The sequence below is a fragment of the Aythya ferina genome (assembly GCF_964211825.1).
Source record: "Aythya ferina genome assembly, contig: HAP1_SCAFFOLD_29, whole genome shotgun sequence".
Classification (NCBI taxonomy): Eukaryota; Metazoa; Chordata; class Aves; order Anseriformes; family Anatidae; genus Aythya; species Aythya ferina.
The window spans coordinates 1,871,929-1,884,794 of NW_028181463.1; the positions used below are offsets into that span (position 1 = coordinate 1,871,929).

At 50.3% G+C, this 12,866-nt stretch overlaps 1 pseudogene across 1 annotated transcript; it reads left to right on the forward strand.

The window, feature by feature from the left end:
- Window positions 1–2,808: 2,808 nt before the first annotated feature.
- Window positions 2,809–3,709, forward strand: LOC311427973 (olfactory receptor 14A16-like; annotated as a pseudogene). Its single transcript has one exon. The product of its transcript is annotated as an olfactory receptor 14A16-like (transcript).
- The last annotated feature ends 9,157 nt before the right edge of the window (window positions 3,710–12,866 follow it).

Sequence of the window (12,866 nt, forward strand, 5' to 3'; positions counted from 1 at the left end):
CCTGAGGATTGACCAGGGGATGATGAAAGTTTGGAAAGAGCTTGGTTAAGATCTGTGAGGTGGGCTGTTCTGTGCTTCACACAGAAAATGATGATTGTGCCATAGAAAACAGTGACACTCATGAGGACAGAAGAGCAGGTGGATAAAGCTTTGGGCCTGCCAACACAGGGCACACACACATGAAATCTGCATGATTAGGAATTGGAAGATTGGATACAAATGCAAATTTTGAAAGCAAAACCAAGAGTATCACCGTGGCACTGCAGGACAGCTCCAGAAATGGAACAAAACCACAGAAGGTGTCTATGACATTGGGGCCGCAGAACTGTAGCTGGGAGGAAGAGAAAGAATTCCTGTACATGAGAGAAATTCCCCTGGTTCAGGTACAGCTGCCTTCTGGAGTCAGGCCTTCCACTTCCCAAGCCTTGCAGAGAACAGGGGTGGCATACAGCCCAGGGCTGACCGTAGGACATGGCCCCCATCAGGAAGCACTGTGGTCATGCAGAAGGCGCAGCTGAGAATGCTGCCACCTCTGTGAGCAAAGGGGGTGCTGTCCCCAGCCAGGAAGCTGGCCAGCATCTTGTGCAGGGTGCTGGAGCTGTGCAAGGAGGACAACTCTCCCCCAGGAAGAAGGCCACGAGCATCTGCAGGTGTTTGGTTTCAGGCACCAGCATAGTGATGAGGGTGTTCCACATCCCAGTCACCGTGCTGGACAATTAACAGGGGAAGAAGATATTTGTGTAAGGGTAGAGGATCTCCCAGATGGACAGCTAGGGAAACTCAATGAATGGTGTCTTAGTGCCCTATTTCCTTCATGGAAAACTTTTACAGCATTCTGGTCTCCCCTCTTTTGTTAGAACACGTTCGGAGGGGTGAAATGATCCCTGCCTGTCATGGCTGATGTGTCCTGCAATACACTGGGAACAGAATAGGGGTTAAGGGAGGGAAACATTTGTACTCATTTTTGACAACCACAGTCCAACAGCACAAATCACACTTAAAAATCAGTCTCTGACATCTACAGAAGAGAAGCAGTCAGTGATGCCTTCAGTCTTCTTCAACCACCACACCCCAGCAGAGACCCTGCTGCCTTGGCGAGCTGTCAACCCTGAGGCCTTGGGGACAACTCGAGGGAGCCCAAGGGCACAGAGCAAGCGATGCCATGGTCGGGTGCTGTGCTGCTGAGCTGGGCCGGGCTCATGGGACAGAGAGAGCTCGTGGCAAGAGGGCCGTGGGGCAGAGAGACAGCTGTGCCCAGGAGCAGCTCCTCTGCACAGTGCAGCAGGACTGGGGGCTCTGACCGCAGCTGGCACACAGAGAGGAGAGAAGGAGAGAGGGCTGGGAGGCACTGAGGAGCGCAACAACAGAGGGCAGCGTGTGGCAGGACACATCTGCAGGCTCCTGACACCGTGAGGCTGTGGCAGCAGGGCACTGCAGGTGGGGTTGCCAGAGGGGTCTTCTACAGCTGGCACATCTGATTACAGATAGCATCTGTCAGGATGGGTTTCTTTGTTTCTCCAGAAAGGAGTAGAGAATGCTTTAGAGAATGGCATTTATGATTGGAGTTTTCAACAATAAGACCAAGGCAGGGGCTACCTGAAAGGCAAGACATTTTCTGTAGCCTGTGATTTTGTTAGAGTGGGCGTCATTTTCATGGTAATGGGTGGTCAGGTTTGTACTGCAGACTGAGACTGCTAGAGCATTGTAGTGAGGGATCAATATTTCATCAATGAACTTCATGAAGTCCCTTCCCACACCTCAGCCCACAGACTCCACCAACATCATCATTGTGGTCCTCTGAGGTTTTATCCTAGCTGATCTTTAGGAGCTGCAAACCCTCCAATGCCCAGTGCTCTGTCTTTGGGAGGTCTCTGCCAGTTTGAGATGATCACAGATCATTTGCAAAGAGCATGAGCTGCCTCCTCTGCAGGCAGAGCTGCAGTACAGGAGGGTCTGCTGAGTGTCCGTCTGTCCCTCCCTGGCCTTGCCTCCCCTGGCAGCAGCACGCTGGCATTCCTCCTGGCTTCTCCAGCTGGCCGTGCTGCTGCTGGTCTTGTTCCCAGGCTGGCTGGGGATGGAGGTTTCAGAGGCATTGGTGTGCCGTCAGGGTGTTTGGGGAAAGGTGAGTACAGGGACAAGGTGAGGGGTGTGGAGATGGGCATTTTGATCCTGGATTCTTCTGCCCTCAGCAGTGTTCAGGTCCTTTTCACATGAACGACTGACTACAACTTTTGTGCAGCTCTCACAGGGCAGCTGAGACCAGCACTGATGGAGAGGCTGGCTGTTGTCTCTGAGGTATGCTCTGCACTGAAGGGACAGTCTCTTTGCCTCTGAGGATCCACAAGGTTTTACTTGGAGTGCAGCAGAATGTCCAGGATTTATCCCTTAGAAACCATTTTCCAGTGTGGTGGGGCAGCTAGAACCAATAATACAAAACAAATAATTGCATATCTAAACCTCCACACCTCTGCTCTGCAGTTGGGTGAACTAGCAGCAAAACTGGAGAAATCTCTTTGATATCAGCAGTAAAGTTAATCTGAGACTACCCCATGTTCCTACCATGTTCCTACCATGCTACTCCCTCTGGCTGTAGTGCAGGACTGATTCTTCCATTGTTCACAGAGGATCCCCTGCTACCAGAGGAGGCAGAATCAATGAAAGAGAGCTTCAAAATATCTGCCTGGAAATGGGCAATATTTTGGTGATTTTAAATGAGAATATAGAAAGGGTTTTTCGTCAGTTATGTCTGTGGTACACAATCACTGCCTTTGTCTTCCTTGTACAGGACCTCATGACCAGAAATAACAGATGTCCAACATCAGCTCCATCACAGAGTTCCTCCTGCTGGCATTTGCAGACACGCGCGAGCTGCAGCTCCTGCTCTTCGCGCTCTTCCTGGGCTTCTACCTGGCTGCCCTCCTGGGCAACGGCCTCATCCTCAGCGCTGTAGCCTGTGACCACCGCCTCCACACCCCCATGTACTTCTTCCTCCTCAACCTCGCCCTCCTGGACCTGGGCTGCATCTCCACCACTCTGCCCAAAGCCATGGCCAATGCCTTCTGGGACACCAGGGCCATCTCCTATCAAGGATGTGCTGCACAGGTCTTCTTTTTTGTCTTCTTGGCTGGAGCAGAATATTACCTTCTCACTGTCATGGCGTATGACTGCTACGTTGCCATCTGCAAGCCCCTGCATTATGGGAGCCTCCTGGGCAGCAGAGCTTGTGCCCAGATGGCAGCAGTTGCCTGGGGCAGTGGCTTTCTCAATGCTGTCCTGCACACGGCCAATACATTTTCCCTGCCCCTCTGCCAAGGCAATGCTGTGGACCAGTTCTTCTGTGAAATCCCCCAGATCCTCAAGCTCTCCTGCTCAGATGCCTACCTCAGGGAAATTGGGTTTCTTCTGGTTAGTGCCTGTTATAGGTCTTGTTTTTTTTTTTGTTTTCATTGTGCTGTCCTATGTGCAGATCTTCAGGGCAGTGCTGAGGATGCCCTCTGAGCAGGGTCAGCACAAAGCCTTTTCCACGTGCCTCCCTCACCTGGCTGTGGTCTCCCTGTATCTCAGCACTGCCACGTTTTCCTACCTGAAGCCCCCCTCCATCTCCTTTCCATCCCTGGACCTGGTGGTGGCATTTCTATACTCGGTGGTGCCTTCAGCAGTGAACCCCATCATTTACAGCATGAGGAAAAAGAGCTCAAGGAGGCACTGAGGATGTTATTGCAATATTCAGTATTTCAGAGAGGAACCTGTCTTCTGCATCTGATTCCCTGAAATATACGTGGACAAGGCAGAAACATCTTCGTTCATATATTTCAAAAATTGTTCATTCTTTTCAATATTATTCCAATATGCTAAATGTTTTTAATCTTTTTATTTTATAAATTTAAGATATTTCTATTCCTCTTCTACCTTTTCTTTTAACCCAAAGACCTCATGTAGAGGTGCTGCTAAGCTCTTTGTAACTAACTAAATAAAGGAACCAGCAGGTAGGCAGTTTCTGTGGATCTCATTTCTCATACACTCTTCTCAGGTACAGCAGTGGTTGTGGGGTGAAGATACCTGTTGCAACGTGCTGGAAAGCCCTGGTGTCCTCCTTTGGGGCTACCCTTTCTGCCCTGGTAGGCACGCCCTCCCTTCAGTCTTTGAGTCAGGGTCGCCACTTTCTTGGACCCACGAACACTGACAGCAGCAGGACATGGTCGTTTTGGTGCTGGTCACCCTTCTCTTCCACACTGCTGTCTTGTAGCACCACTGAATGAGAACTGGCCTTCCAGCTAGCACCCCTAGGAGTACGGCTTTCAAAAGTGAGGTGGAGGAAGCACTGAAGAAGCAGCCTGATCTGATGTGAAAGTTCTCCCTGCTCAGAGCAGATCTTATCACTGGAAACCTCCAGAGGTCCTTTATGACTCTAATCCTGAAGGAAAAAGGGGCAGGAGAGTGGAGGCAGGGGGAGAGAACACTGCTATGGCAGAGGTGTTGCTGACATTTCTAATCCCTGCTTCATGTTGTCCTCAGGGTTACATCATGAACGAGTTCATCCCCAGAGGATCCTCTGCCCATGAGCACCCAGTGTCCAGATGGTTTGAAGACACTGTAGAGAAGTTCTCAGAAACAGTGCCAGGCTCTGCAGAGTGATAGGTTCACTGAGACTGGAGGGGACCTCCAAAGCCCATCTAGCCACCCCCACTAGCCACGCATGGGCACCTGCACCAGGCAGCCCAGGCCCGTTTCCAGTTGGGTTTGTTGTATCTCCAGTTGAGGAGGACTCCCCCACTTTTGGGGAAACCTGATTGAGTGCTTGGTATTGGAAACATGATCCAGTTCTTGATATTACTCACAGTAAAAGTGTTTTCCTGTGTGCAGTTCCCATGTCTTGTCCAATCACTGGACATTGCTGAGACTGTCAGAGGAAAAGATCTGATAGCATATCCATGTCTCACAGACAGCTCATAGCAGCAGACAGAGATGAACTAGACATGTTTTCTTGGTATTAGAACCAAAATGGTCACCGAGGCCTCTGTATTCAGTAAAAAGAGATCAAGGATGAGAACAGGAAGTTCATAAAAAGCCACCAGGACAAGGGCCATTTTCTGCCCTTGCAGGAGACTGACCCTGGGCAAGGCCCAGCTTGGGAAGCAGCTGTGTTGGACGTACTTAGTGGGCAGTGAGCTGGGCAGGAGGCAGCCATGTGCCCTGGGAGCACAGGAGGGAAGGCTGAGGGGCACCTGACCGCAGCCTGCCAGGAGCTGCAGAGATGTCAGGAAGAGCCCCCGCGGGGCCAGGCTGTGCCCTGTGATGTGCAGGGAGCCCTCCTCTTGCCATGCTGCGTGCGCTGGCTGCAGCAGCAGGGACCCCCAGCCAGGCCGTACATGGGGCATGGGGCTCTGCCACCCGCCTGGCCCCGGGTTTGGCTCCTTGTCTTTGCTGGGCCCCACCTTCCACACTCAGATGTGTCCCTTGGCTGTCGGCTCCCTTTCCACTGCCCTGTGGGAATACCAAGCCGGGGTGGACAGGTTACCATTAGGTGTGCTGGTGCTTGTGTAATTCACATGGGTGATGGCATAAATGCCAGTTCCTTCACCAGTGATGCACATCCTTCTTCATGTTAGGCCAAAATCAACGTCCTTCTCTCTGCTTTTCCTCATGGATGAACTGGATTAGGTCTCCTTGATTATTCTGAGGCACAATGCAATGCTTTTTGCCTTCTGCTACTCCAGCACAATATGGGTGACTTTCCCTTACTCTGCACATTGACCTCACGGGTCAACGGGTCATTCCACACTTTTTGCTTTCAAATCCTCAGTTGGACGGGGGCCATTTGCAAAGTGGGGCAAGCTGATGTGTCCTGCCTCAGCCATTTCAAGCATGCTATACTTGAGTTTTTCAGCCTGAGTTTGCTAAAGATGACCCAGGAAGGTCATCAACAGATGTTCAAGTGTCTAGTTTAAGTAAGGGAGAGTATCTCAGGTTTCCAGTGGCCATTTCAAATCTAGGTCAATCCAAGGAACCCACTGAAGAAGAGGTTTGTCTTTGAAGGGGTGTTCCTGTGCTGGACTGGGCTGCAGTTACAGGGACTAAGACCACTCCTGGCAGTGGAGGTGCCCTGGGAACTCCACCATGCTCCACCTGATTTTCCCAAAGGGCTCTGGCCTCCTGCAGGTCTTTTCTGACATCTGCCAGTCCAAGGAAGTGCCTCAAACACAACGGGGTCACTGGAGGTTTTCCCTCGTTGCTTACAGTCAGACAGCTGAATGTCCCCTCTCCCAGCTGCCTGTCTGGACCTATGCACTTCCCATCATTCTCCTGGTTTGCCCTCTCCTTTCTCTTCAATCATTCAGACCACTCTCACCAACCCAGTTGATTCTTTGAGTTTCAGTGAGTTCAAGCTCACCCATCTATCAGCAGTCTTTCTAATGGTTTCCTTAGTAAGACCCTCATCGTTTGTCATTGAATTAGTATGATATGGATTAATATTAACAAAATTATCTGAAATTTCCTATTACTCACTGTAAAATATATCATGTACAGTCATCCTTTTGGGAAGGTAAACATCACTGGAGGCAACAAAATTAGGAACTTGAGTTTTGTTTTTTTTTTTTTTTTTGAAAATTGCAGCATGTTTTCCTGTTGTTTGTTTTGAAATAGGAAAGCCCCTGTTCTTCCCACCTAAGCAGGGCTTCAAAGGAGAAACCCTAGACCAATATATCCAGGAGAATGATGCTCTAAACTGAAACAGCCTTTGAATTGAGGAAAGATTTTTATTAGATGCTCTTAGAAATCTTCCCCCTTAACTACAACATGAAAGCTCTCCAATTAGCTGAACAAGTCTTGAATACTTGAAGAAAGTGGTGGGAGAGACATGGCTCCTTAGGAGTTTCTGTGTTTTAATGAGTTCCATGGTGTATTTTGGTGCTGAGGCTATGAAGTTCAGGTACTAGAAGAGAATGATGCAACTGCTAGAGAAAGTAAAGTCAGAAGGACAAGTTGAAGTGACTTGGAGTATTAATGGGCCCTACTGAGGGCTGTTACTAACAAAGCCTCCCCAGGGCCTTGTTAGGGCAGCTAATTGGAGGCCATGGTTACAGACAGGCAAAGCACTGTGCTGAGAAAAGTCTTTGTTGGTTTTGGTGATGCAGAAGGGCCAAGGGTTGGCCCCAGCCACTGTGAGGAGAGATCCTGCACCCCCACATCTGTCTCAGGACTTTTCTTGGGGATCTGTGGGACGTGGTGGGCAGTGTGAGGCCATGAGAAGAAGACTGGTATGACACCACCCTGCCTCTGCATATCATCTATCATATCATTTTTATCATTACTAGTGTTATCATAAGTTTGTCATTAATAGTAATCCTAACAGAAATCAAAGAGTATTTGGGAAAATGATACAACATTTCTTAAATTATATTTCTCTGTTAGTATTTGAACAATAAAATGATACAACATTTCTTAAATTATATTTCTCTGTTAGTATTTGAACAATATTTCATTTTGTTTTTAATAATCTCATTCTTAGCATTCTGAATGTTACATCTTGTGTAAGGTTTGACCACATCATCTAATGTACATGCAGAACCAGGCTTCCTTGGTAGAGAAAGACAATAAAGATGTCAGCGGAAATTCATTGGTCTCAGTGTCCTTCTCTTCCCATCTCCTCTGGAGCTGGGGAAGCAGCTCCAGCATCCAGGAGGGGCTCAGGTCCAGGAGCCCAGCTGCCATATGTAGAAGCAGTGTATTTGGGTTCGACCTTGTGGATCTAGGTGACAGTCCTGTCGTGTCTATAGCAGGGCCACCACAAAGCCTTTTCCATGTGCCTCCCTCACCTGGCCATGGTGTCTGCCTCCCTCAGGCCTGTCATGGTTGCCTACCTGAAGCCCCCCTCCATCTCCTCCCCATCCCTGGACCTGGTGGTGGCAGTTCTGTACTCAGTGGTGCCTCCAGCAGAGCACGTCCTCATCTGTAGCATGAGGAGTCAGGAGCTCAAGCATGCCTTGTGGAAATTGATGGCTAGATGTGTCTTGGATGCAAGAAATTTCTGATCTGCTTCTGCATATGACTTCTAATGTCAATAATACAAAGAATAGCCAATATTTTTGTTTTGTTTGTGGCTGTGCATAGATTATTACAGATATTAATTTACCTAATTACCTAAAATCCCACAGGATCCTACTGGACAAAATGTCCACCATACAGCTAAATAAAAACGTTATACGATGGGTGAGCAATTGGCTAACTGGCAGGGCCCAAAAAGTTATGGTAAATGGGGCTGTGTCAGGCTGGCGGGCGGTCACCAGTGGAGTCCCTCAAGGCTTCATTTTAGGGCCGGTACTTTTCAATATTTTTATAAACGATCTGGATGTAGGAATAGAAGGTATATTGAGCAAGTTTGCTGATGACACCAAACTTGGAGGAGTTGTGGACTCGAATGAGGGTGGAAAGGCCTTGCAGAGGGATCTGGATAGGTTGGAGAGCTGGGCGATCACCAACCGCATGAAGTTCAATAAGAGCAAGTGCCGGGTCCTGCACCTGGGACGGGGAAACCCTGGCTGCATGTACAGACTGGGCGATGAGACGTTGGAGAGCAGCCTAGAAGAGAGGGATCTGGGGGTCGTGGTAGACAGCAAGTTGAATATGAGCCAGCAGTGTGCCCTGGCAGCCAGGAGGGCCAACCATGTCCTGGGGTGCATCAAGCATGGCATCGCTAGTAGGTCAAGGGAGGTGATTGTCCTGCTCTACTCTGCGCTGGTGCGGCCTCACCTCGAGTACTGTGTGCAGTTCTGGGAACCACAGTATAAAAAGGACATGAAACTGTTGGAGAGTGTCCAGAGGAGGGCTACGAAGATGGTGAAAGGCCTGGAGGGGAAGACGTACGAAGAACGGCTGAGGTCACTGGGCCTGTTCAGCCTGGAGAAGAGGAGGCTGAGGGGAGACCTCATCACAGTCTACAACTTCCTCGTAAGGGGGTGTCGAGAGGCAGGAGACCTTTTCTCCATTAACACCAGTGACAGGACCTGCGGGAACGGGGTTAAGCTGAGGCAGGGGAAATTTAGGCTGGACGTCAGGAGGGGGTTCTTCACAGAGAGGGTGGTTGCACACTGGAACAGGCTCCCCAGGGAAGTGGTCACTGCACCGAGCCTGTCTGAATTTAAGAAGAGATTGGACTGTGCACTTTGTCACATGGTCTGAACTTTTGGGCAGACCTGTGCGGTGTCAAGAGTTGGACTTGATGATCCTTAAGGGTCCCTTCCAACTCAGGATATTCTATGATTCTATGATTCTATAATATTGCCAATTAAAATGATATTGTTCTTCAACTTTCTATTTCAGTTTGTACCTTTCAAACATAGTTCATAGGCACTGGGCATGTGCAGCCATGCTCTATGTGAACATAAACAAACTGAAGGAGCCTGCACTGCTTTCTTAGTCTTACGTCCTTCCTCTGAGACCAGGCCTGGCTCTGCAGGGGCAGTGCCCGTGTGCAGGGGTGCAGAGGAAAAGAGTCCCATCCCAGCAGCACGGCCAGGGAACACCAGCGCTTGGGGCATGCAGAGCTGCTCTCTTGCCACTGCCGCCCTGTCCTGCTGAGCCCTGCTGGTGGGGTCAGGCCCGGCTGCTCCTGCAGCTTGGTGCCAGTGCAGCTGTGGGGCCGAGCTGGGACTGCAGGCAGGGACAGGCAGTGGGCACGGCAGTGGCACAGCTGGCCTCCACTGCAGCACTTCCCTCCTAAGGGGGGATCTCCTCCAAGGTGGCCTGAGCAGAGTTCAAGTGCTCAGTCTGCTGTGAGCAAGCAGAGGAGAGCTCTGCAGCCCCAGAACACACAAAAACCTTAGCAAAGGAGCCTGGCGAGTGATTCCTTGCAGCCCTGGGTCAATGGCAGTGATCCCATGAGCTGGGTCTGCCTCCCAGCCTGCCCAGCACAGCCCTGCAGAGTGCCCCCGTGCCCCGGGCACCACAGCCCCCTTGCTCTGCAGAGCAGCACTGCCAGCTGAGGCTGGGGCTGGGAGGGTACTTCCCCTGAGTGTCTGCTAGGCCAGCTTCAGGCTTCTGGATGTGAGTGTGATCTTCACTGTGCACAAGGAGCTGGGAGACTGCCAACAGGCATGGGGCTGGAACATTGCCTGCAAGGTCCCTCCTGCCCTAGCACCTCCCAGGACTGACACGGAACTGGCTCCTGTGCATCAGAGAGGCTGGGAGCCCAGCAGGTGTGCCATGAGCTTGCAGGATCACAACCAGATCATTTCTACCTGGACAGGTCCTGGCCCAAAAACGGGGTGTTTTGTAGGTGTGGCATTATAAGCTCAGTGGTGTATCAGAAGCACTAAGTCCAGCAGGAAGTGAAAGGCTGTTAAATGGCCTGTGAGTTGAGCTCTTTCTGAAGTAGCTGACAGGTCACCCTTGACTCCTGGCTGGGATCTGTGCCTTTAGGCTCACATCTGCCAGTGTCCATGGTAGGGCAGCAGAAGGCACTTGCTGTGCATGTAGTTTCTGAGATCGGCTCTTTCTAAGTACCTGGTAGGATGCATAGTGGAAGAGGTCTTGGGTAGGGGTTGTCATGTCAGAGGTGTCAGCTTTTGCCTGAAGTCATCCTTTAGCACTGCATTCAGTTTTCTACACAGAGGGGGCCACTGCCTCCAAGACGCTTGTGGCAAACTGAACCATGCATGAGGGTTTGGAAAAAGATAGCCTGGGAGCACAGAAGCCATTCCATATCCAAAAGTTGGAGGCAGAAAACCAAATTTTGGGGTGGTACAAGAGCTGCTGGGCACATTGTGCAGGGTTCACCTACAGCCTTTGGGATATTTTCCATCCTGACTTCGGTGCCATGTCAGTCTCAAGACAGCAGTAGCCAACAGATATGAGACAGATACTCTGAGATCATGAAAGCCATCAGAAAGCTGCCCCTTTGAAGTTGACTGATATGGGGAAGTCAGGAGAAGCCTGGCCAGGAGAGATATGAGATTTGAGGGAGGAAAGAAGAGATTGGCCAGCAGAAATTAATGATTTCTGTGAGTTTAGAACATTCAGGCAATGTTGATTTTGCTGTAACACTGACTTAAAATAGTCATGTAAAGCCCTTGCACTATTTTAATCACTGACATTAATCCCCAAACCTAAATGCTAGTCCACACCCTGACAGGAATCCACTATTGTTATGCCTGACCTCAAATTATCCCTTCAAGCCAAAACTCAACCCATAGCCCCTTTTCCTTACCTTTACTCTCTTGCTCACCCTATCTGATCAGCTTGTGGGCCGCAAGGGGAAGAGGGGTGGGGATGCTCTGAGGAGCTCAGCTCTGCCTCAGCATCTCCTGCCCCAGCAGGAGGAATGTGACTGTGGCAGGGACTGTGAGGTCACTTCTGTCTCTGCACTTGATAGGGCAGCAGCAGAAACGTGTCACAGAAAGGGACTGGGAGGTCACTTCTGTCTGGAGGTGGCAGGTCAGCCTCGCCTTCTCCCTGGGATCTGCACTTTTGGGCTGACATCTGGCAGTGGCCCTGCTAGGCCAGCAGAAGGCACCTGCTTGGCATGCTGACTGTTGGCATTGCTTCCTTGCAACACTGTGCAGGGCTGCGGAGGTGTCAAAATGAAGTTCTTCTAGTAGCATCACAGTACCCACCACATCCCACAGACCCCAGGACTAGCCCTGAGCAAGACAGGGGGGTGCAGGGTCTCCTCTCCCAGTGGCCGTGGTCGGGCCTTGGCTCTTCTTCACTGATACCAGCAAAGATTTTCTCAGCATAGTGCTTTGCCTGTCTGTAACCATGGCCTCCAATTAGCTGCCCTAACAAGGCCCTGGGGAGGCTTTCTTAGTAACAGCCCTCAGTGGGGCCCATTAATACTCCAAGTCACTTCAGCTTTTCCTCCTGAATTTACTTGCTCAAGCAGTTACATCACTCTCCTCTCAGTACCTGAGCTGAGTACAGTGGGACAATCACTTCCCTGCACCTGCTGGTCACACTGCTTCTTATGCAAGTCAGGATGCCGTTGGCTTTCTTGGCCACCTGAGCACACTACTGGCCCATATTCAGCCGACTATCAACCAGTGTTCCTTGTCCTTCTCTGCCAGGCAGCTCTCCAACCACTCATCTCCCAGCCTGTAGCTCTGCTTGGGGTTGTTGCGCCCCCCGGTGAGGAACCCCACAAAAGGAACCTCAGAAAACAGACGAGCAGGGAGCAACCTCTTGGCTGTATTCCTGGCAGCAGCTTTGGAGAGGCATCCAGGATACTGGGTTTCCTCTGAGCAAGACCCTCCTGTAACTGTGGTGCTAGCAGGGAGGCAGCTGTGACCCAGGGCTGCACAGTGCCTGCTGCTGCCTGCAGCCACAGGGATGCCACTGCAAAGACAACAGGACTGTCACCAAGGTACAGGAGATCTGACAGCTTAACTGAATAAAAGAGCACAGGAGAACACACTGGAAACCAAAAGAGAGCAGCAGTGTCAAGGCCACGTCCTGCTGCTGGCCATGGCCATGGCGCCAGGGAAGCAGCAGCCCCGACCCAAACTCCATGTAGCAGCTGGGCTCTTGGTCCTGAGCCCCTCCTGTGTACTGGGGCCGGTTCCCCAGCTTCAGAGGGGATGGGAAGAGATTGCTGCAGATAACAATGTAGATCTGATGTGTTTTGTTGTTGTTGTTGTTGTTGTTGTTGTTGTTGTTTTTGTTTGTTTGTTTCTCTACATAAACTGCTTCTTTCGATAATTAGATGACTGGGTCATTGTAAATGAAAAAATAGAAATAAGAAAAACAGGTAGCAGGTTAAGGATAACATAATTTAAATCAAAACAAATAATTTGTAGAAAATATTTATAGAGAAATGTAGTAACAAAAAATTTTCCTCACAGTTCCTGAAATAATCAGGGAACTCACAAACA